This window comes from Miscanthus floridulus, chromosome 15 (genome assembly GCF_019320115.1).
Source record: "Miscanthus floridulus cultivar M001 chromosome 15, ASM1932011v1, whole genome shotgun sequence".
Lineage (NCBI taxonomy): Eukaryota > Viridiplantae > Streptophyta > Magnoliopsida > Poales > Poaceae > Miscanthus > Miscanthus floridulus.
In genome coordinates, this window is record NC_089594.1 from 85,481,535 (window position 1) to 85,508,215 (window position 26,681).

Here is a 26,681-nt window from a genome sequence, read left to right on the forward strand (position 1 = left end):
AGAATTTTTCTAACTTTAAGCAACCATAATCAGCCACAATAATCAAGGGAACCAATAAACACTCAATTATTATAATCCATAATCATGATTATATATAGTATTTAATTAATCCTATACATAATCCACATATTAGAATAATTGGCTGTGAGATCCAAAAACAGGTCCAGAGTGTGTCTTGCGATTATTAGGAGAGAGAAACAGAGAAGGTAACCGTTCAAGATAGTTACGGTACCTTGTAGTGATCCATTCACTATGTTGTTCTTTCGGACGAAACAATATATAATTTAGTTGTCACACGTCACCGCATTATTACAAGAAAACATCATCATAATAAAAAAAGTAGAACAGCAGTATAAAGGTAGCAAAATAATAACGCCGTGTTTTCCCCGATGCCTGTCTCACTGCTCAGTAGTCACAGACAAATGTGCTCCTGCATGCGTGCACAATACTTACGAAGTTAGGTAGGCATACATACATGTAATAATAATAATAACGAGGGAGGGAAAAGAAGACAAAAGCGACAATGGTGTGAGTCAAACCCGCACGAACGTACCTTCCGTAGTGATTCATATCCATCGTCACCTTCAGCGACCATATCAACCGCTTTCAAGTTTGGAAGGGTGCACAACTCTTGCATTATTTTAGACTTATAATCAATTGTCATTCTCATTCTGTCATTAATTATCATTATGTCAATCACTTGCAATTCTGTAAGACATGATATGACCTCCATCGGAATCAGCTTTATGACTGTGCCTGATAGATATAAGAATTTAAGCTTAGTAAGTTCTCTAAGGCGTTTGGGAACTCTCCATAGGTATCCGTTACGTGACAAATCCAGATGCTAAGTTTACCAAGGCAAATAACTCTTCAGGTATCTCCTTGATGTTGTTCCCGCTTAGATCTAGGTATGTCAGCTCAGTGAAACTCTGAATGGCTCCAAACATGCTCTCATCCAAGCGATTCTGTTGAAGGTACAGCCTCTTGAGATTTGTGGAGCAAGTAAACGGAGGAACAGGATGAAGCTTCTCGATTTTACTGTACATTAATGAGATGCATTCGGCTCTCGTCCCAGGAATGGCGTGTATAGACAGATTTGCACCAACTCCAGCACGAACTACCCACTTGTCCTTGTTGTCACTGCAGCCACAAGATATCCAAATAGCCATATCACGGATCACATCATGCATCTTAACACCAACTTCAATTGGCATTTCCTGATGGGTAAAGGTTTCTCTACGATAAATGTATCCACCATTATGGAACCCAGTATGACAAATGTCTAACAAACATGCAGCTGTAAGTTCACCTATTAGAGAATGTGCTTTTCTGTAGGAACCATGTATATCACACTCGTCAACTAGACCTAAGCCAATCCAGCATCGTATGAGGTCCCCCGTCAAAATCCCTTGATCCTCGGGCCATAGTGAGCAAGTCAAAAAACACTGTCTCAAGGTTTCATTTCTTAGGCTATCATAACTGAACTTGAGTCGTCTGAAAACATCATTTTCCATATGGAGGTCCTGATCATCCCCGTCACAGCATGACTGTTTCATGTAATGAATGGCAGATTCCCATTGTTTCGGATTACTTTTGCCGTACATTGCCCTTCCGACAGTTATCAAAGCTAATGGCAAGCCCTTCATTTCCTCCACAAGTTCCTTTGCAAGAGCTTCAATACGAGGACTGGAAGATAGAGTCCCCTGTCCGACCTTGTCTTGAAATAGCTGCCAGGCCACATCATCTGGCAAGCATGCCACGTTGATCTCTTTTCTTACGTCCATTTGACCACACACCATTTTTGATCTTGTTGTGAGAACCACTTTGCTTCTTCCAAGGGGATACGGTATGCCCACTGCTTCCAGATCAATCCGATTCCAAACGTCACCTAATAGTATTAGAAATTTTGTTGTTTTCAGGAAGCCCAAAATGATGTCAGCTCGAGATTTAACATCATCGCCTTCCGCTAACTTGAGCTTGAGCTTCTTGCCAATCTCGTCTTGGATTGTTTCCACTGAACCCTCTTTGGAGGCCGTAACGAAGACAACATAATCAAACAATGAGTCCCCATGAAAAGCATTGTTGATGTTTGTCAGAAGATGGGTCTTGCCCGCTCCGGCCAACCCCCAGATTGCAATGACACCCACTGAACTATCCTTAATATACTCCATAGCCTCTTCAAATATTTCAACTCTGGAAGGCTGCTGCTCTATGGATGAATATGGCATCTCTTGGACGGAAGGTGGCAATGCTTCCACTGTAAAAACGCTCGGTTGACCACTGAGACATTCTTGGAGCCGACCAAGCAGGCCAGCTGCAATCACACTGAGATCCCAGTTCAACTCATTTTGCTCAGATTCACAGATAACCATACCAACAGAGATGTTGGTATCCACGCTAGCCAGCCAGATGTTCATCTGATTTGTTGCTACCTTGCCCTCTCGCTTTCCAAGCTCAATCACGTGATTGACATCATTTCTCCTCCCACGCAAGTTTTGCAAACATTGCTTAAGCTTTGTAATAACAATTCCTTCTGCCTGAAAGGCATTAATTACTATTATTAACAAGTGACAAAGATAAGTTAGCAAAAATGTAGGTACCAAATTTGAGTTAACTGTAAAGACATACCAGAGATGATGCTTCTTGATCCTTGATAGGCATCAATTCCTTGCCAACAGCAAGGATATTCTGCCACTGTCCTGGTTCCCCTTTTCTGCGCATTGCGCTGCCTATTCTTTTCAGTTCTGATGGTAGAGCTCTTTGTTGCTCCACGAGATCTTTTGCAAGTGCTCCGATGCGGGGTTCAGAATAAAGGCTATCGTTACCAATACATTCTTGGAACAACTGAAGTGCTTCATTAATTTTTAGACCAGGGACATTTATAGCTCTGTTCACACGCATCTGATCACACAAGCTTCGTGATCTTGTTGTGATTACAACTTTTCGCTTCAATTGGCCTTGATTTCCTTGGGGTGGTAGGCCAACTGCTGCTAGGTTCAGATTGCAGTGAAGGCCATCTAGCAAAACAAGAAAACTTTTATCCTGGAGGAATTTAGATATCCTGGTGGCTTGAGTTGTTAATGAATCACCGCGGTCTTGCATTTTGAGCCGTTGAATGATTTCAGATTGGATATTTTGCACCAAACAAACTTCTAAGGCTGTTATATAGATAACGAAGTCAAATGGAGGGTCCCCTCTGTTTGATGAACTGGGAATCAAGGAGTTTCCTGATTCAAATGAATTGTTGATCGCCTTGAGAAGGAGTGTTTTCCCAACACCAACTGAACCCCATATTCCGATCATTCCCTCTGCATCCTCAATGATGTGCTGGCGAGCTTGTTCAACAAAAAGCACCTGACTTGGCAGTAGAACAACATGGACATCAATATGAAGGACAGATGGCGGCTGTGCAACATCATTGGGTTGATCATTGAGACATTCTCGGAGCTGAGAAAGCTGCACTGCGGCAATTCTAGTATCCCAGTTTAACCCAGTTTGCTTGGACTCACACACAGCCATCGCATCAGATAGGATGGTATCTGCTCGAGCCAGCCAGGTTTCGGTCTTGTTTGTTGCTACCATGCCATTTCCCTTGGCAAGCTCAATCTTGTCACAGACTTCTCTGCTCTTCTCACGCAACTTCTCCACGTGCTCCTTAATCTTCATAATAATTTCTTCTTCCTGGAAGGCAGTAATAATTAATACAGATTATACAGGAAAAAAATAAGTATGTTCCACCTAGTAGCCAGTGCTCTACTACACACTCTTCTATATAAAATATATAAACTGCTAGGCTACTGTGGATGTTAGTGCACGTCCTCATAGGTTGAAAGCTAATGTGGCAAGAATTTAATAAGGAAAACGAAAGAGTTAGTACCTTGTGCTATAACAAAGTTTGGCACAAATTATACTAGACAAGAAACAAAAATTATGCGTTGGGGGATAGCCAGTGGCCCTATTATATGTTAGCATGAACAGAATGTATTCTTAGCATGTTTTTGGAAATAGCTATAGACACCCAATATTGGGAGTGTCAGTGGCGTCAAGCAAATTAATTGATTCTTTGAAGTCATAATACCTGGTCTTCAGGAGGCGTGTCACAACTTTTTTTTGTTTTTTTGCGAAGGGGCCCTTCACTGTCGAGACTGCAGTCTATGCTTTCCAAACTAAGCTTCTTGATAATTTGCCCCGTAGTGGGCCTTTCATTTCGTTCACTTTTGATGCACCATTTACCTATTTCAAGACAACTCATTAACTGTTGGCAATCTACTGATGATAGTGCTTCTGCCGACTTGTTTCTCCATTTGTTAATTATCCGGAAAATATTAACAAAAGTTTGATACTATGCAGTGCTAAAACAAAAAGATAATTAAAATGGACCATCAGATACATTGAATGTGTAAAAGAACAGTTTCTTACTTGTTCGATATCAAGATCGATATCAGGATAAGGTTTGCAACCTGTTATGATCTCTATGATTACTACACCCAAACTGTATATGTCTGCCTTAGTTAATATTTTACCTTTACTTATGTACTCTGGTGCCATGTAACCACTGCATCACAACATGAGTGTTTCATCAACTTTAAAGGGTTAAGCAAAAGCAAGGTAGAAAGAAAAAAAGATTTTGTAAGCAATATAGTATCAATAGATTAGTAACTTACGGTGTTCCTCCACCGGGGCAAGTTTGAGTTTTCTTATCACAAAAGAGTTTCGACAGACCAAAATCTGCAAGTTTTGGCACCATATTTTCTTCGAGCAATATGTTAGCAGGTTTTAGGTCCAAGTGAATGATGAAAGCATTATTATTTTCAGGTCTACATTCCTCATGAAGGTAATGTAAACCACAACAAACCCCCTTAATTATTTTGTAGCATGTGCTCCAATCAAGTCCAAAACAATCATCTGCAATTAAACAACAACTCATAAATCTCATTTCCTTTTTTTTCTTTGGGAAATTTTACAATGGAGAGATATGACTGTTTGACACCGAAAATGGTACCTAGCAAATTTGGCTACTTATGATGTGAAATGGTCAATTCCACATAAATTGGATGCACCACATCAAAATTTCCCAATCCTCAAACCACCAAAACAGCTACACATGCCCTAGATCCATGGATCACTGAGGTTATTGCCGGTTAGTGCCTCAACCTGACAGTGACAGGATGAGGGTCACTGCTGGACTCCACCTGGCAGTGATAGTTTGTGAGTTTCATACCCACCTTAAACCAAGGGGATCATGTCCATTAGCATTTGGAGATGGGAAAAGATCCCTCCTTGGATGGGTGTGTTCACGATGGGAGGGAGGACAAAGACGAGGTTGTGGTTTATACTGTAGCTTGGACATTATCGGGTTTATCACAAATCAACAATGATATAGTGGGGCTGCTGCCGGGTTGAGCCATCGCCCAACGGTGGCATGTCATTACCGGTAGAGGCCTGCGATGAGCACCAGAGCATCTGGTGCACTCCTGTGCACTGTATGTGGGCTAAGCAAGCGGGTAAGTTCAAAGGGTGTCACCGGATCGTCTGGTGAAGTCACCGGATGGGTCCACCAGACCTTCTTACAGATACAGGTGTTTCTCCGGTGAGTTGAGGAAAGGGCACTAGATCATCCAATGCTACCACCGGACTATGCATTGGAGCTTCTTATAGAGGCAATGATTTAAGGCACCAGATCATCGGGTGTTACACTGGATGACTCACTGGAGTATCCAACGGGTATTGTGCTTAAGAAGAAGGTCTTCTCACACAGACCGAGAAAATCCCCGAACCCCCGCCCCATCCATACACAGGGAGACGTCAATCTCTTTACTTGTGCTTTGGTCTAGGGCGAGCGAGGGGATTTTTTACCCTCAGCCTGAAATTCGCTCCCACAGGAGGTCGAACTCGGGACCTGAGGGGTACTGCTGGAACAGCTTAACCAGCTGGTCTAGCGTCGTTTGGCTTTCTTAATCTAAAGGCACCTAGTATCGGGTTCATAAACCCGGGGTCCCTAATGGGCCCACTTCTCAGCAAAAGCTTGACCCAGCAGACAGCATTACAGACAACGCGCAACTCCTGGGCCGGCCCAGATACCTAACGATAGGCCGGAAGAGCGATCTAGTCTCCGACCGGAAGGCCTGGCCAAGAAGGGGACGACGCTCGCTTCCGACTCCGACCCGCTTCTTCGGCCAGGAATACACCGAACCTCTACTTACGACTCTTCTCCGATCGGCGCGGTTGGAGCCGACTGGGAACGATCGACCGGGGACGCCCGCTCAATAAGGACCCAAGAATCAGGCGAAGCAGATAAGGCAATGCGCTCAAGTCAACCACAATACCAAGGACCGTACCCTGCACACCTGTAGGACAGTACCGCCAGACCATGTCAGAAGGGTGCTTTGCAACCTTCCAGACATGTCAGAACACGAACAGTGTTGTGGGTGCCGACATTTGTCCTATAGTATGGTAGGCGCTGACATTTGCCAGACCAGAAGAACACGATGGAGCCCGCAACATGCATCTAGGCATCAACAATATTGTGGTCACCGACAAACCGTCTTGTACCCGACGGCGTGGGCAACAAGACCACTCTCTTTCTCTCACACTCTCTCTCTCTCTCTCGCTTGTAAGGTCATCCCCTTCACCTATAATAGGGGATACGCTCTCTCCCAACAGACGACAGTTCATTCCGACTCTCTCTCTCTCTGCTAGGCTCTAGAACTCTAAAGCCACACAGAGCATACGTTCCAATACTTAGCACACGTTGGAGCTCCCATCACTCTTGGCCCTTCGGTTCAGAGTCCGACTGGACCTCTAACACCCCACATCTTATTCCCACTCGTTTGTAACCCCACAGCAAACTTCGAGCACCTGGGCTCAGGAATAAAGTCACCGACCGACTGAAACTGAACGTAGGGCACGTTGCCTGAACCAGTATAAATCCTGTGTCATTGAGTGCTAGGCCACATCCGATCATAACGTACGTCAAAACTACAAATATTTACGTGTTGGTCACTTTTTGCACCGACAGTTGGTGCCGTTCGTGGGGATCGACGCCGTATGTTCACGCTTTTGGTCATCGGATGGCCCACCTTTCCGCCATCTTCGGCATGGCGGGTTCAAGCGTTATGACTCGCTTCGGCTCGCTGGAGTTGTCCATGCTCCCAACCGTTGGGATGTGGGTTCCTCCTGTCTTCGAGCCATCCCAGACCTTCCTCTTCGGAAGCCTAGACTTTGTCGCCGACCAGCTCGGCGTACTCCGCCTCCATCTGTCCTGACGCCCATCGGAGGAGGAGCACCCTCCATCGGCTCCGAACCACCCGACGGCCTCAACAACGAGACGCCTACACTTCTCTTCTAGCCCACGCTGGGCTCAAACCCCACTGTGAGTAACGTACATATTATTCTTTACTCGCTATTTAATATCTTCCGCCAACTCTCCGGAGGGACCCCGTTGTCCCCACCGCAACCGCCATGTAATCGGTTGCCCTACAGCCTCACGTCCCCCGCGGACACGTATGCACGGGGGCTCCAAAAGATGCGGATGCCGCCCCCTCTCACATCTGAATTCTTGGGGATGTCGGGCTAGCTCCCGCCTCTTTCCATGACCTCATGGATGACAAGGTTGAAAGCGATGGCTCTAGCATTGGCGACGTCGTGGCACCTAGCCAGCCTCTGTAATAGGAGTGCGCTATGGCGGATGCTCTGGGACAGCCGCCAGTGGTAGCAGAGTCCCTACAGACTCACACCCCTCCGGACCCTCGTGCAGAGGCCCTCGCGCGTGCGCCGGAGCACGGCGAGGAGTTACGACAAAGGCGGCAGAGCCAGCCGCCACCTGTGCCAACGTGCTCGGCGTAGCACGCTGCGCCACGTGCATGTAACCCAGCGAGCGGCGCCCGAGGTTGCGCCTGCCAGTTCGCTCGAGCTGGCCAGAACATCGCCGCTGCAGCGATGCTTCTATGCGACCTTCTAGAGCCTGTCGACCCCCTGGAGCAGGCGATCCACCGAAACCTCCGGGCGCTGGTGGAAACCACCACCGTTCAACAGGCGGAGAGATCTACGTCGTGACATCAACTCATGGCCTCTCTCCCCACTGGGGGAATGGGGGCGCACCAGTCGAATCGCTCCATCCGCTCACCACGGCTTGACTCGGTGCCCGCTCCGCACCGACCACCTATGCGCGAACACCTCGGGCCGAACCGATACGCTCGCAGCATCATCAACAATCAGCATCAAGCCCAACGTGATGATGATGTCCATCAAGGGGCGGTGAGAGTAGGTGGCACGGGTCCTGGCCAAACCATCAAGGGGAGCGGGGAAACGCACCCCAGGCATGGTCGCCGACCAGACGACCAGAGTCCCAGCTCGGACGGCGTGGGACCACAGTCCTTTGGCCATCGCATCCAGAAAGCGCCATTCCCATAGCGCTTCCGACCACCTACCAACATCGCCAAATACACCAGGGAAACGAATCCCGGTATATGGCTCAAACACTTCCGACTCGCCTACCGAGCTGGAGGAGTGGATGATGACCATTTCATCATTCAATACCTCCCCATCTGCGTAGGGGAGCATGTTCGAGCATGGCTCAAATTCCTCTCGCCTAACAGCATCCGTGACTGGGTGGATTTCAAGAGGATCTTCATCAGGAATTTCTAGGGGTCGTATGTCTGTCCTGGGAATTCCTAGGACCTTAAGAGCTGCCAACAGGAGCCCAACGAGTCCCTGTGGGATTACATCTATAGGTTCTCAAAACAATGCAACTCTGTTCCTGATGTCGTTGATGTGGACGTCATCAGCGCGTTCCTCTTTGGGACAACCTGTGAGTCCTTGATCCACAAGCTCATCTGTCTGAAGCCCCATACCACCCGTGACCTGCTCGACATCGCCACGAACCATGCCTTCGGTGAGGAGGCAGTCAGAGCAGTCTTTAGCGTAGGCTGGGACAAGGGCAAGGCCAAGCACGAGGACCAAGACGAGGGCCCCTCCACGCAAAGAGGCAAAAAGAACAAGAAGGATCGGTGCCGACAGACCAACTCCACTTTGGTCACCGCGGCCGATCGTGCGGGCAAGCAGCCCCAGCAGGGCTAACCTAATCACTTCGACAAGCTCATGGATAGCCCATGCACCAACCATGCCTACCCCGTCAAGCACCTCTACAAGGACTGCGAGCTCCTCAAGCGCTTCTTGCGACAGGCCAGCGGGCCGAATGAAGGAAAGGGCAAGAAGGCGGTGGCCAAGAAAGGAGGCATGGTGGGCAAGGATGGGGATGGCTTTCCCGATCATGAGTAATGCCTCATGATCTTCGAGGGATCTGATGACATCTACTCCAAGCGCTAGCACAAATTGCGCTACAGAGAGGCATGCGTCGCCAAAACGGCCGTCCCCTCCTTCCTTAGCTGGTCAAAATCTCCATTCACTTTTGATCAGAGGGACCATCCTTCCCACGTCGCCAGACTAGGTAGCTACTCGCTCATCGTCGACCCCATTGTCCACAAGAAGTGCCTCACCAAGGTGCTGATGGATGGAGGCAGCGACTTCAACATCCTCTACATCGACACCCTCGACGCCATGCGCATCCCCCAGTCAGAGCTCCACCCAGTGAGCTCTCCCTTCCACGGTGTGATCCTAGGGACGTAGGCAAACCCGCTCAGGCAAATCAACCTATTCGTCACATTTGGCGACCGAGCCAACTTCTGCTCGGAGGTCCTCACCTTTGAGGTGGTGGAGTTCCTAGGGTCCTACCACGCCATCTTGGGGCGGCCATGCTACGCCAAGTTTATCGTGATCCCCAACTACACCTACCTCAAGTTGAAGATGCTAGGACAGAACGTCATCATCATTGTGGGTAGCACCTTTTCGCACGCCTACACGTGCAACCACGAGCATTACGAGCTCGCCACTACCGTCATCAACTCAGCCGAGCTCCCTCAGCTCAGAGAATCATCGACTCTAGCAGTCTTGGACTGCAACAAGCCAACCTCCTCAACTACCTTCCACCCACTCGAGGAAACTAAGGTGGTGGGGATCGACCCCACCAACCCAACCAAGATGGTGCAGATCGGGGCCTAGCTCTCAGCCAAATAGGAAGGCGAGCTCGCCGACTTTCTATGCGCTAATCATGATGTCTTCGCTTGGAAACCTTCTGACATGCTAGGCATACCACAGGAGGTCACTGAGCACGCATTACGCCTCGTCCTAGGCTCAAAGCCCGTGAAGCAACGCATGCGTTGCTTTGACGACGAGAGGCGTAGGGCCATAGGCGAGGAGGTCGCCAAACTCCTGGTAGCCAGATTCATCAAGGAGGTATACCACTCTGACTGGCTAGCCAATCCTGTTCTTGTTAAAAAGAAGACCGGGAAATGGAGAATGTTCATTGATTATACAGGCCTCAACAAGGCATGTCCGAAGGACCATTTTCCTTTGCCACGTATAGACCAGATAGTCGACTCCACCTCAGGATGTGAAATCCTCTCCTTTCTGGATTCCTACTCAAGCTATCACTAGATCGTGATGAAAGAGTCCAACTAGCTCGCAACTTCATTCATCACCCCATATGGTTCGTACTGCTACGTAACCATGCCTTTTGGTCTAAAGAACGCTGGCGCCACCTATCAAAGGTGCATGCAGCAATGCTTCACCAACCAAATCGACCCGCTTGACCTACCTGATCAAGTCGAGCGGCCAAAACCAACAATTGCCGTCTATGTTGATGACATAGTGGTCAAAATGGCTCAAGCTTGCGACCTGATAGTGAACTTGGCCGCAACGTTCACGAACCTCCTAAGGTTCAACATCAAATTGAATCCCAAAAATGTGTTTTTGGGTTCCGAAGGGGAAGCTGCTTGGATACATCGTGTCCAAACGCGGTATCGAGGCCAACCCCGAAAAAATCATAGCCATCTCCAACATGGGCCCTATACACAACGTCAAGGGCGTAGAAAGGCTCACCGACTGTTTGGCCGCTCTGAGCCGGTTCATCTCCCGGCTAGGCGAGCGGGGGATGCCTCTCTACAAGCTTCTCAAAAAGACAAACACGTTCGTCTAGACTGAGGAGGCATAGCAGGCTTTGGAGAGCCTCAAAATGTCACTGATATCGGCCCCAATCCTCGTCACTCCCAAACAGGGAGAACCCCTCCTCCTCTATGTCGCGGCAAGCAACCACGTGATGAGCGCCGCCCTAGTCATCGAAAGGGAGGAGCCGGGACACCACCTAAAGGTCCAGCGACCCATATACTTTGTCAGTGAGGTACTCACCAACACCAAGGTTTGGTACCCCCAGGTGCAGAAACTTCTATACGCCGTGCTGATGGTGACCCGGAAGCTCCTACACTACTTCACCGAGCACGAACTCATGGTCGTCACTTCATTCCCGCTGGGAGACATCGTCCGCAACCACGATGTCGCAGGACGGAACTCCAAGTGGGCACTTTAACTAATGGGCCATGGCATCAGGTATACCCCCGCACCGCTATTAAGTCTCAGGCTCTTGTGGACTTTGTCGCTGAATGGACGGAGGTAGAGCTACCGATCCTAGATGTCACCCACGAGTACTGGATGATGTACTTCGATGGGTTGGGGATGGCGCCTGGCTTGGGGGCTAGAGTGTTTCTAATCTCCCCGAATGGGAGTAGGCTCCGCTACATGATCCATCTCCACTCTTTGGCCTCAAACAATGCCACGGAATATGAGGCCCTCATCAACGGACTGTGCATCGCCATCGAGCTCGGCGCTACGCGGCTGTACGTCCGTGGCGACTCAGAGTTGGTCATCGACCAAGTCATGAAGGAATCCTCTTGTAAAATCCCCCTCATGGCAGCATACGGGTGCGCAAGCTCAAGGATAAATTCCAGGGGATCAAACTACATCATGTCCCCCAAAAGGACAACGATGCCACTGATTTTCTCACAAAATTGGCTACCAGGCGGGTTCCATCTCCAGATAGGGTCTTCATCAACGACCATCATGAGCCGTCTACCTGCATCTTAGGAGGTCCAATCTAGACACACCCTGACACCAACTAGCATTCGAGGGCTCCGACCTCGGTGCCTCAATGACGACATCGCCCGTCGACATCACCGTGGTGGCACTCGATCCAACCAATTAGAGAGCACCACTACTCGCCTACCTCCTCGAGGAGATTCTCCCACCCAAATGGACTGAAGCACGACAGATCGCTCAACGCACCAAGATGTTCATCACATTTGGCAACGAACTTTACAAGTGGAGTCCATCGGGAATACTCATGAAGTGATCCCTACCAACCAAGGGAAACAACTCCTCCTCGAGGTCCATGCCAAAATCTATGTACATCACGTGGCCCCGAGGTCGCTGGTCGGAAAAGTCTTTCGACAAGGTTTTTACTTGCCCACCGCGCTACGAGATGCAGAGGAGGTCATCCGTAGGTGTGAGAGATGCCAGTTCTACGCATGACAAATCATTTGCCGGCACAGGAGCTTCAAACCATCCCCATCACCTGGCCATTCGTGGTCTGGGGCCTCGACATGGTCGGATCCCTCAAAAAGGGCCCGGGCAGCTTCACTCACCTACTCATAGCGGTGGACAAATTCACCAAGTGGATAGAGGCAAAGCCCATCACCAACATTCCCTCAGAAGAGGCGGTCAAGTTCTTCCTTGACATCATCTACCGCTTCGGCATTCCTAACTGTATCATCACTGACCATGGAACTAACTTCACTGAAAAGAAGTTCCTAGACTTCTATGATGGATACGGCATCAGGATCGACTGGGCCTCGGTCGGACATCCACGTACTAACGGTCAGGTCGAGCGGGCCAATGGCATGGTCCTCCAAGGACTCAAGCCATGCATCTTCGACCGACTCAATAAGTATGCCGGGTGATGGGTTGTAGAGGTCCCAGTGATCTCCTAGAGCCTAAGAACGACCTCAAAGCGATCCATAGGGTTCACACCTTTCTTCCTGACCTATGGAGCTGAAGCAGTGTTGCCCTCCGACCTCGACCACGGCGCCCCAAGAGTGAAGGCCTTCGATCATGACTGAGCTACGGAGGCTTAGCAGGACGCAGTTGACCTACTCGAGGAGGCTCATGAGACGACCGTCATCCGCTCCGCTCGCTATCAGCAAACTCTTTGCAGGTACCATGAAAGAAAAATTAGAGGGAGGATCCTTGAGGTCGGAGACCTCATGCTCCGAAGAACCCAATCAACCAAAGAGAAACACAAACTCTCTCCATCATTGGAAGGACCCCATATGGTGTCCGAGGTCATCCGATCGGGCACCTACCGACTGAAGGACGACAATGACAACATTCTCACCAACACTTAGAACATTGAACAGTTATGTCATTTCTTCCCCTAAAATTCGGTCTTACCGCTTTTTTTACATTCAATGTTTGCTCCTACAAGCACCCTAGCCCGAACACTCTTAGCCTAGGTCGCTCAGGGGCTCCATGAGGGTGCGATACCACATCTATTTTTACTATCATATAGTAAATACTTTTCACCCGAACGAAAGGGTAGTCCGTTCCTTTAAATTACCCTACGTAACTTATGTTTTAAAGTCCCGACCGATCACACCCCGCCATGACCTACGATTACAAACAACTGGGCCTCGCGGGCCATGCTCGGGTTCTTAACATTGCAGCCTATGGGTCAAACGGGTAGGTGCGAAAACGAAAGGATAAAAAACAAAGTTATGCTACGGTAAAAAACAAGGAACGGATGGGACAAGCTTCCCCTTACGAAGTGATTCCATCACAAAACGAAATTGAAGTATTCATGAATACAAACTGTTCACACGGGGGCTCCCCTACGAACTTAACTTTTTTATAAACTAACTACTTCTACTCTAAATTCTATTGTGACTGACCGGCAGCATCGGCTGATGGCACGATCGACGAGGATAAGGGCTGCTCGCCTTCCGACAGGACGATGTTCGGTTCCATCAGAGGTGGGACGACGCTCGCTTCTGACCTAGTCTCCACTCCATCTGTAGGCTGGATGACGTCTTCTTGATGCACGCCTTTAGCTACGCTCGCACGGCGAGCCTCCATCACCCATTGCGCGGAGACTTGCTCAGCAACCATCTACGCATATGGCACCAAGCTCTCCCCGAGCGCATGGATGGCATCCGCGCTCTAGCCGTCGGCGTACCCTCTATAGATGGCGGTGAAGTCCAGATCTGGGTGGTGCATCGCCACTAAGGTCAGCACCCCCAATGTCCCGTAGAACATCTCGTCGGAGATGAGCACCCGAACTTTGTTCGAGACCTCCGCCAGCTAGATGGCGGGCGTACTGGTGCTCGAAGCCGACCCAAAAACATCGGAGACAACCACCTAGGCGACCTTGCAGATCTATTCGAGCTCCCCCTTGAGAGCACATCACTCTTCAAGGGACTTGGCTAGCGCCTCCACGCTCCGTCCGACCGTCGCCTTGGCTGTCTCTAGCTCCCACTCTAGAGAACCAACTTTTCCACCCAGCTCTGGAGATAGGACGACAAGCTCAGAAGCAAAGGAAACGAAAAACTAAGGCATCAACCAAAGGCGGAACAGGTACATATCGAGGTGGGTGTTCTTGAGGATGGAGAGTCCTTCCTCCTGCTGAGTCACCTTCTCGAGCAGTCGAGCGTTCGACTCCTTCACCCCAAGCACCTACCCCCGGAGCGCGAGCACTTCTTGATCAGCCTTCGACCAGCCCTTCCGCTCTGACTCTAGAGCCTCCAAGGACTTTTGGAGCACCGCCTCGGTCTCCACTAGGTGGACCATGGCTGCGTTGAGTCCCCACTCGGCAGCAGTCGCCCATTTCGCCACGAGCGGTTCCGCCGCCCGCGCTCCCATCGCCTCGGCTGCCTGGTCTTAGGACTCATGGTGGGTGGATTCCAGCTAGCGCTCAAGCTCGTCGACCCATCGTGACATCGTGGCTTCCCGCTCCATCCGATAATGTTCCTCCCGAAGGAAATGGGACTCGCGGATCGACATCGCCTCTAACTCCTCGGCAATGCATGGCAGGTCAACTAAGACCGCCTGATGGATGAGCTCAACCCGCTCCAAGGCCTCCTTGAGCTTCGCCTTGGTTTGGGCGAGATCAGATTCCATCGACAGTCCTCTCTCCTCCAGGAAGTGCCAAAGTGCCCCCTCCTCCTCATCGCGAAGGAAGAACTGAGCCTTCCTTGGGTCATCGGGGTAGGGCCACACCAGCTCGTGGATCGCCCCCAACCCACTGGAAGGTCTAGCTATCGCAACATCGTGCGACGACCGGACCACCACCAACTCCTACGACGGTAGGATGGCCGGTGGCTCCACCCTAGCGCCTACCTTGCTAGAGCAGGGAATCTCCACTACCTCAACCCCGCGGCCAGCCAGCAGATGTTCTACCTCCGGACTGGCCGCGTCACCTCCCGACACCTCCAGCTCCGACTAGGAGAGCGAGTCGTGCGTCCCTCTGTCGGGTGAGGCAGGGAACCTGGTCTCCCTCCTCTCTTCTGTCATAGCTGTTGGGGAGGGATTGCAAGGGTCACCTCCAACCCAACCTCTGCCGTCGTCATGAGGATCGCCGCCATCACCACCGCTACCGCTGTTGCCGTACTCGCGACCGGACGGGAGGGTGCAACCCCCGGAAGGGAAGATCGCACCACCACTAGTCTGCTTTCCCTACCGCTCATCGTGACTCATTGCAGACTAGGTCTCCACTCCTCCCGCATGGGAGGAGGGGTGATGCTTAGTCCCGTCAGTCCCCTATAGTTGTCAAAAGAGTACAAGTCCGTCGCGCTCAAAAAACTCAACTATGAGATCAAAACAGAACATAGATGCATACCTGGACCAAAGCGGTAGGGCCCTGAAGCCCCAACCCACTGACGACAAGCCCGCCGGACGAGGACCACTCACGGGTCACGACCCATGACCCCTCACATCGACTGAGGGAGGTGCCAACCCAGCCGGTTCCCAATTGGCCTGCGAGTCGCCGCGACCGTCGGCTCGTGGCGCACCCGCTGGGGCAACCGACGGGGCATCTCCCCATTGTGGGTCATGCACACACACCAACCCCAAAGATGTGGGGGTATAGGCATGCTCCTCCGACTGGCCGGCGTGCCTCGCCATGCTTTGAGTAGGGGGGGCGAAGCCAGCGATGCCACCAAAGGGCACGCGCGACCACGCTTGCTTCGCCTGTCACTCGATGGCGGCGTCCGAGCTCGCGACGTGCTTCCTTGATGTGGGAACATCGCCGTGCCTCTCTGTATCCTGCCCACCGTCGATGAGCATGGCCGTAGGCGCACGACGATCCACCGAGGTCGCGATGATGCCCCAACCTCCATCATCCTCGGAGGTGCTTGCGTCGCCACCCATCTCCGCGGGCTCCTCCAACTCGAGCTCCGCCTCCACGTAGCTCTGGTTTTCACTAGCCCACACCCACCAGGTGATCTCCTTCTCCTTCTCATGCCTCCTTCAAGCCTTCTCTGCTCTCTTCTTCTTGGCGACCGCCGCCTCCTTCCGAGCGGCTTGCCGAGCTACGCCCTCCGGCCCCCTCGGAAGATGTGGCCGGGATTTGTAATTGGTGAGTCCCTACGAAGCGGACGACTCGAAGTCAAAACAAAGGAGAACAAGAGAAAAAATGTCACGGAGTAAGAGGAGGGGAGCATACCAGATTGGACAGCTTTGCGACATGGAGAGGTCTAGGCTTTCCTTCAAGGGACTCCTTATCCCTTAGTTGCAGCACCTGGTCAAGTCAGCTCCGGACTTCGTCCTTTGCCAACTCCTCCGACGACGCACGGTCGGGGTCCGTTGGGTCGGAGTACATCCACATCGGCCGCCTCCTCTCTGCCAGCGGGGCGACTCGACGGTGGAAGAAGGTGTGGAACACCCGTAGCCCATCGAGACCGTGCTGCACCAGCTTCTAGAGCTCTACCTCGATGACCTCCAGTTTGTTCTGCCGACTGGAGGGACCCCACGACCAGCTCTCCCGCCTCTCCAGCCTTCTTCCGGTGAACGGCGGGAATGGCACCTCCGCTGGGTTCCTAATGTAGAACCACTCCCCATGCCACCGCCGATTGGAGTCACAGGGGGAGTACATGGGGTAGGAGCCGGACGACCTCGGCTTCTTCTACAAAGCAAAGCCCCCAACCGGCGCCATTCTAGGTGGCTTCCCCTCTGTCAAAGCTCGTCCGGTGAAGATCCGCCGGAAGAGGTCCACATGCGGATCCATCCCGAGGAAGGCCTCGCGAACGGTAACGAAACCACCTGCGTGCAGCACCCCAGTCGGATTAAGGTGCTGTAGCTCTAGGCACCACTCGTTGAGGAGCCCATGCAAGAACCAGTGCACGGGATATCCTAGCCCACGCTCGTGGAAGGCAAGGAAGGAGACAACCTCGTTGGCCTGAGGTCACGGAACAGCTTCCCCTGACGCAGGAGCCCTCCAGTGCACCACCTCCTTCAGTGGGAGCAGCCCCTTCTTGGCAAAGGCGGCCAGCACCGCCTCATCTACGTTGGATGGCCTCCAGTTCAACATCGCGCTCCGAATTCATGAATGGATCTGTGAGTTCTCTCCCTCTCTTTACCCTCTTTCTCCTAGGAACCGCCACGGCACACGAACGTGCTTGGCGAGAAGGAAGAAGGAGGAGAGGCGGCGGATGGAGAAAGTCGAAGGAATGGGATGAAAACCCTCTCCCTTCCCCTATTTAATGCGGATAGGCATGCGGTGGGACGCGTCCTGACTGATGGGATGCGCCCTACCCAACGAAACTACACTTGGTTAAACGAGATGTGGCCTAGGCATGGCCCACCACTACCGCACGGTGGGCGTAGGAAACAAGGCATAGCCACACGCAAACGGCCCTCCGCCTTCCCAGGCAAGACTTGGAAGGGCCCAACAAACGGGATCCCATCAAAGGAGAGACCAACGGGCTTCCTAAGTTGATCGGACGGCTCAAGCGAATGCCAAGAGACAGGTAAGGAGCAGAGGGATGCCCCATGTGGGCTATGCTGACTCCATCACGAATGACGAATACGGATCCCATTCGGACATATCCGATAAGAGCTCCTCAAACCCGCCACTCGAGTCATCAAGGTAACTTTACCAAACCTTCTTACTTTATTTTTCTTATGCATGATCATTCATTCATCCTTTCTCATACAGGCATTCACACATTCATTCATACATACATTCATTCATTCATCCCATACATCCAAAGCATTGCATATGCAAATTAATGCATCACAACGCCTCGTGTTGCGTCACAAAGCGGTAGTTGCCTCATTCAACATGAGCAACGACCGACAAGGGTTCGAAGGCCGGCCCGTGAAGGGCTCAAGGCTGCCTCGCGTCAAACAGAGCTAGGGGAGAAAACACAGATGAGCCCCAGCGTCCCTTGCCCGATCTGCTCAGAAGTAGACAGGGTCATCTCAACCTTCTCTTTCGATCCTAACCTTGAGCCATGCCCACAGAATCTCCATCGAGGGAAGGCCAACGGGCCACCTGAGTTAGTCTCCAGAACGACCCGGGCATCTACCGGGAGGCGGGTTAAGGAGCAGTGGAATGCCACATGAGGGCTATGTCGACCCTGTTACGAACGACAGACCCAGATTCCACTCGGATGTACTCGTTAGTGAGCTCACCGCGTGCGTCACTCGAGCCATTGAGGCAAGCAACGTTAGCTCAGCCCCTCCGGTTGTGGAAACCACGAACGGGGTAACGCATGAAACTAGACCAGCCCCTACCAAGCCCAATGGGACTCGGGGGCTCTGGTCGCCCGACGTTGACTTGGGAAACCAACCGACCACGTAGGTCGTGGGCGGGACAAACATGGGCGAACACCCCAACTGGCCGAAACACATAAGTTTGCGGCCCTAGGAAAGAGTACAAAGATACTCAGCCTCCAACCGACTCACCAGTCGGACGCAGACTCGGGGGCTACACCCACCGGGTGCGCTCGCGCGCACCCGATGGCAAAGTGAAAAATCCCCTAGATGATTCTACCCAAATCGCCTAGGGGGCTCGAGGGCTCGGGCCCATTTCCCAGCAAAAGCTTGGCCCAGCAGACCGCATTACAGACGACACGCAACTCCTGGGCCGGCCGAGATACCTAACGACAGGCCAAAAGAGCGATCCAGTCTCCGACCGGAAGGCCTGGCCAAGAAGGGGACAACGGTCGCTTCTGACTCCGACCCGCTTCTCCGACAGAGAATACACCGAACCTCTACTTACGGCTCTTCTCCTACCGGCGCGGTCGGACCCGACTGGGTACGACCGACCAGGGACGCCCGCTCGGTAAGGACCCAAGGATCAGGCGGAGTAGATAAGGCAAGGCGCTCAAGTCAACCGTAATACCGAGGACCGTACCCTGCACACCTGCAGGACAGTACCACCAGACCATGTAGGAAGGGTGCTTTGCAACCTTCCAGACATGTCAGAACACGAACAGTGTTGTGGGCGCCGACATTTGCTATACCAGAAGAACACGATGGAGCCTGCCACATGCATCTGGGTGTCAACGGTATTGTGGGCGCCGACAAACCGTCTTGTACCCGATGGCGTGGGCAACAAGACCACTCTATTTCTCTCACTCTCTCTCTCTCTCACTTGTAAGGCCATCCCCTTCACCTATAAAAGGGGATACGTTCTCTCCCAACAGACGACGGTTCATTCCGACTCTCTCTCTCTGCTAGGCTCTAGAACTCTAAAGCCACACAGAGCATACGTTCCAATACTTAGCACACGTTGGAGCTCCCATCACTCTTGGCCCTTCGGTTCAGAGTCCGACCGGACCTTTAACACCCCCATCTTATTCCCACTCGTTTGTAACCCCACAGCAAACTTCGAGCACCTGGGCTCGGGAATAAAGTCACCGACCGACTAAAACTGGACGTAGGGCATGTTACCTGAACCAGTATAACCCCTGTGTCATTGAGTGCTAGGCCACATCCGATCACAACGTACGGCAAAACTACAAATATTTACGTGTTGGTCACTTTTCGCACCGACACCTAGTTTTTGCTCAAATCTTGTTTTTTTCTCTCAATAGTTAATGATATTTGTTGATAAAATGTGGTATTGCTGTAGTGAAGATGCTCACAAACCACATAATTGAAATCCCAATAGTTGAAAAAAGAAGAGAGACTATTGCCATACCTTTAAGATGTTTATCGAGGCTGGCCATTGTCAAATACTCCAAGCAAAGTAACATCTCCGGCTGCAATTCCGCAAGAACAAAAATTCCATTGTGCTTTACAATTTCGCTGCTTTTTTTGGAACAATATCCTACACATCGTACTATATTGGGGTGCCTGAGACTCATAAGTGGAAACACCTCATTCATAAACAGCTTCTCCTGAACATCTGGATTTGTTAACTGTTTAAAGTTAAACTTCTTCACGGCAATCATTTTCCCATTTTGAAGCTTTCCCTGTTTACACTCTAATATTAACATGCATGGATACAGATTTCTGGATAAATAAAAATAAGGTTGATTACACAAATATGTGAGGAGGGAAAGACATCACCATTTAATCTTACCTCATAAACCTTACCAAACCCACCTTCACCGAGTAATCGCTCATCAGAGAAATTATCTGTGATCCTCTTCAAATATTCTAATTGCATAACTCTTGGCATTGAATCGGGATCTTGTAATATGCGCTCCAGCATATCATCATTGCTACACTTATAATCATCCATTCTTTTATAAAAAAAATCTCTTATGACACAAACAGTTCACATAATAGGAAACATCTGCTTGTCTTCCACAAAGTAGATATAGTGCTTCAACAAGTAGGATGGTTGTTTATATGTGAATGAAATATTTGTGCCAAACAACAATACTCTACAACAGAAGACAAATTAAATAGTGTGAGCATGTTGATACCCAAAAATAGCCAAATTGCCAAATGTTGTATTTGCATGCATTCAGCCCCTGAGAAATAATTTAGGTGAAGAGTGTATAGGCTAGGAGATGCATCGCTTTTCTTTTCAAGTCACGACATTTGGCTTGCCTATGCTTTACAACCTAGTGTGAACTTATGTTGTATTGAATGAACTTCTCAGTACAGTGAGTACCAAGGACTAATCTTTAATAAACTTTGCAAGTTTAGTACTTCCTCCTTTCGGAAATGGTAATCCTATTTTGATTAGGAAAAAGTCATACACAGATTTGACCTTCGATTTCTTTTACAATTTGTTTTCAATTGCTAACGAATCAATTTCATATTTGAAACACTTCAAAAATAATCTATGGTTCAAGTTTTATGTCCTATATAAACTTGTATATAATTTGATTAATTGTTGGTCAAAATTTGTAAAACTTAACTTTTCTATATATAAAATATGATTATTATTCTGGGACGCATGAAGTACTCGACTCTAGCATGAATCTGAAATATAAGTTTGTATGCATGGAGTAATTTAGTGGTTTGATCTAGAAAGCTAAGAAAGGTGGTGACTTTTGGATCTCGGCAGGACAGAAATATAGAGAGCATTGAAATCCAGAAGCATGAAGTGTTGCTCCAAGGTAAAAAGCGTTCTTAACTAGAAGCAGGCTGCTGGAACACACATATATAGGACAGGATCCCTGGAGGACAAGATTACAACTAACCTGGAGAAGAACTTCATCAGGCTTCAAGAAACTATGGTCGCTAGCTAGTTGATGAATTCCCTGAGACAGGAGTAGGCCTGACCGCATCGATCATGGCAAAGGGGATCCTGCGATAGATCCTGGGAAACAATAGGGAAGCATCCGAGAGAAGAAGGCTACAACTAATAACCCGTACGACTTCAAACTTCAGTAGCTGCTGCTCCTGATAAGCACTGAATCATCCTGCTAGATCAGGCGAGAGGCGATGAAGCAACCAAGGAGAGGCGAAAGCATGTGGAGTGGTCGCGTTCTTTAGTTCACTAATGCGGCGTATACTATTACTTGGTTACATCCAGAAAATAAATTAATGGGAAATGCAGCGTATGGCAGTAGGCTTTTTTTGTATGCTCCGTATTGGTAACCACTTTTGGACTTTAAGGGTACAAAGTCCTCAGAATTCTTATTTTCGAGGGAATAGGATAGTAACAAGTTGTGCTAGCTTTCCAGAAAGCTGGTAAAATCAGCACTTTTTTTTTTTTTTGAGTAATCTAACCACAACAAGATGCGCACTAGAGGAGAGAGCAAATAATTTGCATGCAAACAGCGCATGTATATGCTCATCACAAAAAAAAAAAAAACAAGAGATTTCCACTGCACTCTGTGGCCCAAGGGTGTATAAAGCTTGCGAAAATGCGCCACGCTATGATCAAAGTAGCCGTTTGGGTAGCCGTGTGTAGTATGATCGATGCCAACACAGATTATTATATGTTGATCAATCATCAACCTTTATTATACTTTATTACTCTGTCCCTGTCCTGTGCACGCACTCTGTTCAGGGATGTTTATTAGCGGTGATAGCCTGCAGTGCCAACAGCAGCTGGCTCTGTTCATCAGCGACCGGGCTGCTGAATGGAAGCAACGGGGGAAGCTTCGTGCACTGGTTGAAGGAGACGCCAACACCAGATTTTTCCAAACAAGAGCGTCAGTGAGGCTGCGGCTCTCGACGAGGGGATGGCGACGGCATGGCGCTCGGACTCCGGTCTGCAGAGCTGAAGACGGCAGCAGCGATTTCATCGTGGGAACCTCTTGGCACTTCGGCAGGACCTGGGCTACGATGGACCTTGAGTTTGTGCGGCCTGTGTCACTGTGTGTCATTTGGCAGAGATATCGTTGGATCAGAGCCGAGCCACGCGACTGCAGAGGATCTGATTCCGTCCTGTTTGCGCACTCTGTTCAGCGATGTTTACTAGCGGTGATAATAAACAGATAAACACTCTGTTCAGCAAATTGGATTAAAAATCTTTATTTTGCATGGCAAATAGTTTTTGCGAATACGCTTAGTTCGCTAGCATGACACACATGGTGCACGAGCATGGCCTGGCTGGTTGATTTATTGAGTACAAAGTTTGAAATGCACTAGTATAAAGTTTTGAATTACAAAGTATTGGAACTAGGTGTGCAAAGTTAATAGCGTGCTAGTAGAAGTTCACGATATGCTTAGTACTCTAGTAGAACGGTCCTATGTTCTGAGTACAACAGAAAATTTTCTATCCTGTAGTACTATGTTTGAAACGAGCTAGTACGAAGTTCCTATGTTTTAAAGTGCAAAATTTTAAATTACAAAGTTTATAATATGATGGTTGAAAGTTTCACATTTGGATGAATTAAAAAGTTTTGGATTTAAGACTAATGTTTGATATGTATAGAAAGATTCCTAAAATCTGAGCGTAATGTTTTAAATTATGTACATAAAGGTTTTTAATATCGGATTTGAAGTCTAGAGATGCAGAAAGTTCCAAACCTGAGACTTTGAAAGATTGACAAGAGAAACAGAAACAAGCCAACCTAGACAGGAGAAGTGGGCCAAGGAAATGGGTCGTGCTTTCTCCTCTCAAAATGGCTGCCCGTCGCTCGTGTGCCGCCTTCATATATATATATATATATATATATATATATATATATATATATATATATATATATATATAGAACAACTACTCTATAGCTGGCTACAAAATAACCTATTCTGTAGCCACCTTGAGTTACTATAATTACTATGTTAATTTATGAGATTATAGTAACTCCTTACTAAGTGGTTTACTATAACGTTATGGTAAATATCCCTATGTGTTATAGTAACCCAACTATAGTAAATATATATTGACATTATCGTAAATTAGTATATAAAATTATGGTAAATGGAGGTGGCTACAGAATAACTTATTCTGTAGCTGGCTACTGAATAGCCTCTCCCTATATATATATATATATATATATATATATATATATATATATATATGGTGCCTTTTAGCATCTGTACTACCTTGCGCAGTCTCGGTCTGGCTGACGGTTCCTTCTGTAAGGACCAGATCGCCACGCACTTGAACCTCTCCATGACCACAATATCTGCTATCGCCTCAGCTTCCCCCTCTACCAACAGGCCAGCCCTCCCTCACCTGATTAAGAACCTGTTTGGATCCACCAAATAAACTTTAGCTGGCTAAATTTAGCTACTAGGGATCTAAACGGCACAGCTAAAATAGCAGCTAAAGTTTAGCTGAGTCTATTAGCTGGAGGATCCAACCATCTGCAAGCGCTGCTGTGGTGCAGACGGAGCAGTCACGGCGTGTCGGCACGGCACACAACTAGGCAGCACCGGAACCGCAGCAAGGTGCGAATGCGCCGCACGCGGTGGCCGGCTGGGTTCGACGCTGCGACGTGCTGCTTGGCGCTGCTCGCGGGCTCTGTCTGCAATGCCGCCGCACCTGCCGCCGGTTGGACGAAATGGCGCTACTACCATCGCTCAGCACGTGCGAAAGAACAGGTGAAACGGCAGCAGATCAGGTCCAGAATGTTTTGGTGTGCATGGGCCGGAGGACTCAACATGGGTAGTTATAAATGTTATTTATAAAGTTATTGCTAAATCCCTGACTGATAGGTTAAAGCCCCACCACCCTACCCACATTGATCAATCCCAGGCTGCTTTTATTAAGAACAGGCACATTTCGTCCAACATTGTTATCACCTAGGAAATTGTTCACTACTTTTTCCCTCAAGACTTGGAACCAGCAAGATTTCCTCCTCAAACTTGATCTTGCTAAAGCCTTTGATCGGCAGCACTGGGATTTCATTGCCTCTGCTCTCACTCGCCTTGGGCTCCACTCCAACTTCATTCGCCTCATTCGATCTTGCATCTCTACCCCCACTTTCTCTATCCTGGTGAATGGTGAGCCTTCTCCTCCTTTCTCTTCTCAAAGAGGTATCAGCCAAGGCTGTCCCCTTTCACCCTATCTTTTTGTCGTCGCCATTAACGAACTCTCTATTCAGCTCCAGAGTCATCTGCTTAGCTCCAACCTCTCAGGAATCACTCTTGGTCCTGGCTGCCCCCTATTCACTCCGTTCTTTTTGCCGGTGATCTCATCCTTTGTGGGGCTGCCTCGGTTGTTGAGGCTACCAACATTCGCACTGTTTTGCAAGATTTCTGCACCCTTTCTGGTCAAATTCCTAACCTCCAGAAATCTTCTATCCTCTTCAGTAGAAATGTGCCAAGCTCTACCAGATCCCAAATCAGGGACGTTTTCCCCGTCCCTGACCTCCTTCCTAACACTATGCACCTTGGACACCCAATTATTTTCAGTCACAGTGATAGGAACAAAGCTTACGAGTTCATTCTTAACAAATTCAGAGCTAAACTAACTACTGTCAAAGCCAACAAGCTTAACCATGCAGGAAGGCTTACTTACATCAAATCTGTTCTGACTTCGATCCCGGTGTTCTACATGTCTACTGTGCTTTTTCTAAGACTTTTGTAGGTAAGATCAATGCCATTATCAGAAGATTTTGGTGGGCTGGCATCCAGGAAGACAACCCTACCTCACCTATAGCCTTCAGATCGTGGGAAGACATCTGCCAGCCGATGGATAATGGGGGTCTTGGAATTAGGGATCTCTACACTGTCAACAAAAGCCTTCTCACCCATGCAGCTTGGAACATAGCCACTAATGAAAACCCTCTCCTTACCTCAGTGCTCAAAGCTAAATACTACCACAACACCTCCTTCTGGAACACCAACACCACTGGACCCCGGTCAATCTTCTGGTCATCTATCTTGTAGATAAAAAAGGACCTTTGCAGCAACTCTGTCCTTCAAATCCATTCAGGTAACAGTTCTATATGGTCCACTCCTTGGTGCCCTTTGTGGAACCCCATACATGACCATATGCTATTGCCGGTTACCCAACGACCTTTGCCTTATACTGTCTCTGATCTTTGGCACCCCAACTCCCAATCCTGGAATGTACATCTTATAGCTAACATCTTTGATGACCAGGCTGTGCAGACGATCACTGAGGTTCAGATTGTACCCAATGATCAACATGACATCCTGAGGTGGACACCTGCCAAAGATGGTCAATGTACTACTAAAAGTGTTTACAGGCACCTAAGCAGACAGCAGCTTGTTCAGCTGCCACAACAGGGATCCAGAAGTATTAACCACCAAGCTAACAATATTTTGCAGAGAGCATGGAAAAGTAAGGAATTACCACCCCTAATCAAAGAGTTCACGTGGAGGCTCATCAGAAGAGCACTTGCCACTGCTGAAAGAGCATCAAGGTATAGCATTCACATTGACAAACATTGTGCAGCTTGTGGTGCAGTGGAGGACGACGCCCATATATTCTTTCACTGTCGTCTACCCCGGGCGGTTTGGTTCTCCACTGATCCCCCTCTACGCACCAACAACCTTCCTCATGAGGATGATGGAGTGCAACTGATCCTTCAGGCTCTTATCTCCAGCTCTACCTCTAATGTTTTATTCAATAAAATTCTAATCACTATGTGGTATTTGTGGAAGGCCAGGAACGACACTAGATTCCAGAGAAAGTCCTGGACTTACATCACGCGGTCGCGGCACACATCAATGCCCACCTCCAAACTCAACTGCGAAGCACAGACCCAGCACCTTCACCTCCGACGGACAGGAACAGGCAAGCTACAAATGCAGACACTACACAACATCAAATGCTAATGACAAATACAGAGCAAGGCAGGAACCAGGCTGAACACACCAACATTCAGGCGCACAGGCACACCATCCAGGTGTCGGCGCAAATTCCATGCATCAACCCCGAAATGCAAGGTACATCTCCTTTCCATGCA

At 49.2% G+C, this 26,681-nt stretch overlaps 1 pseudogene; it reads right to left on the bottom strand.

The window, feature by feature from the left end:
• Positions 1 to 166: 166 nt before the first annotated feature.
• Positions 167 to 21,858, bottom strand: LOC136506578 (uncharacterized; annotated as a pseudogene).
• Between the last annotated feature and the right edge of the window lie 4,823 nt (positions 21,859 to 26,681).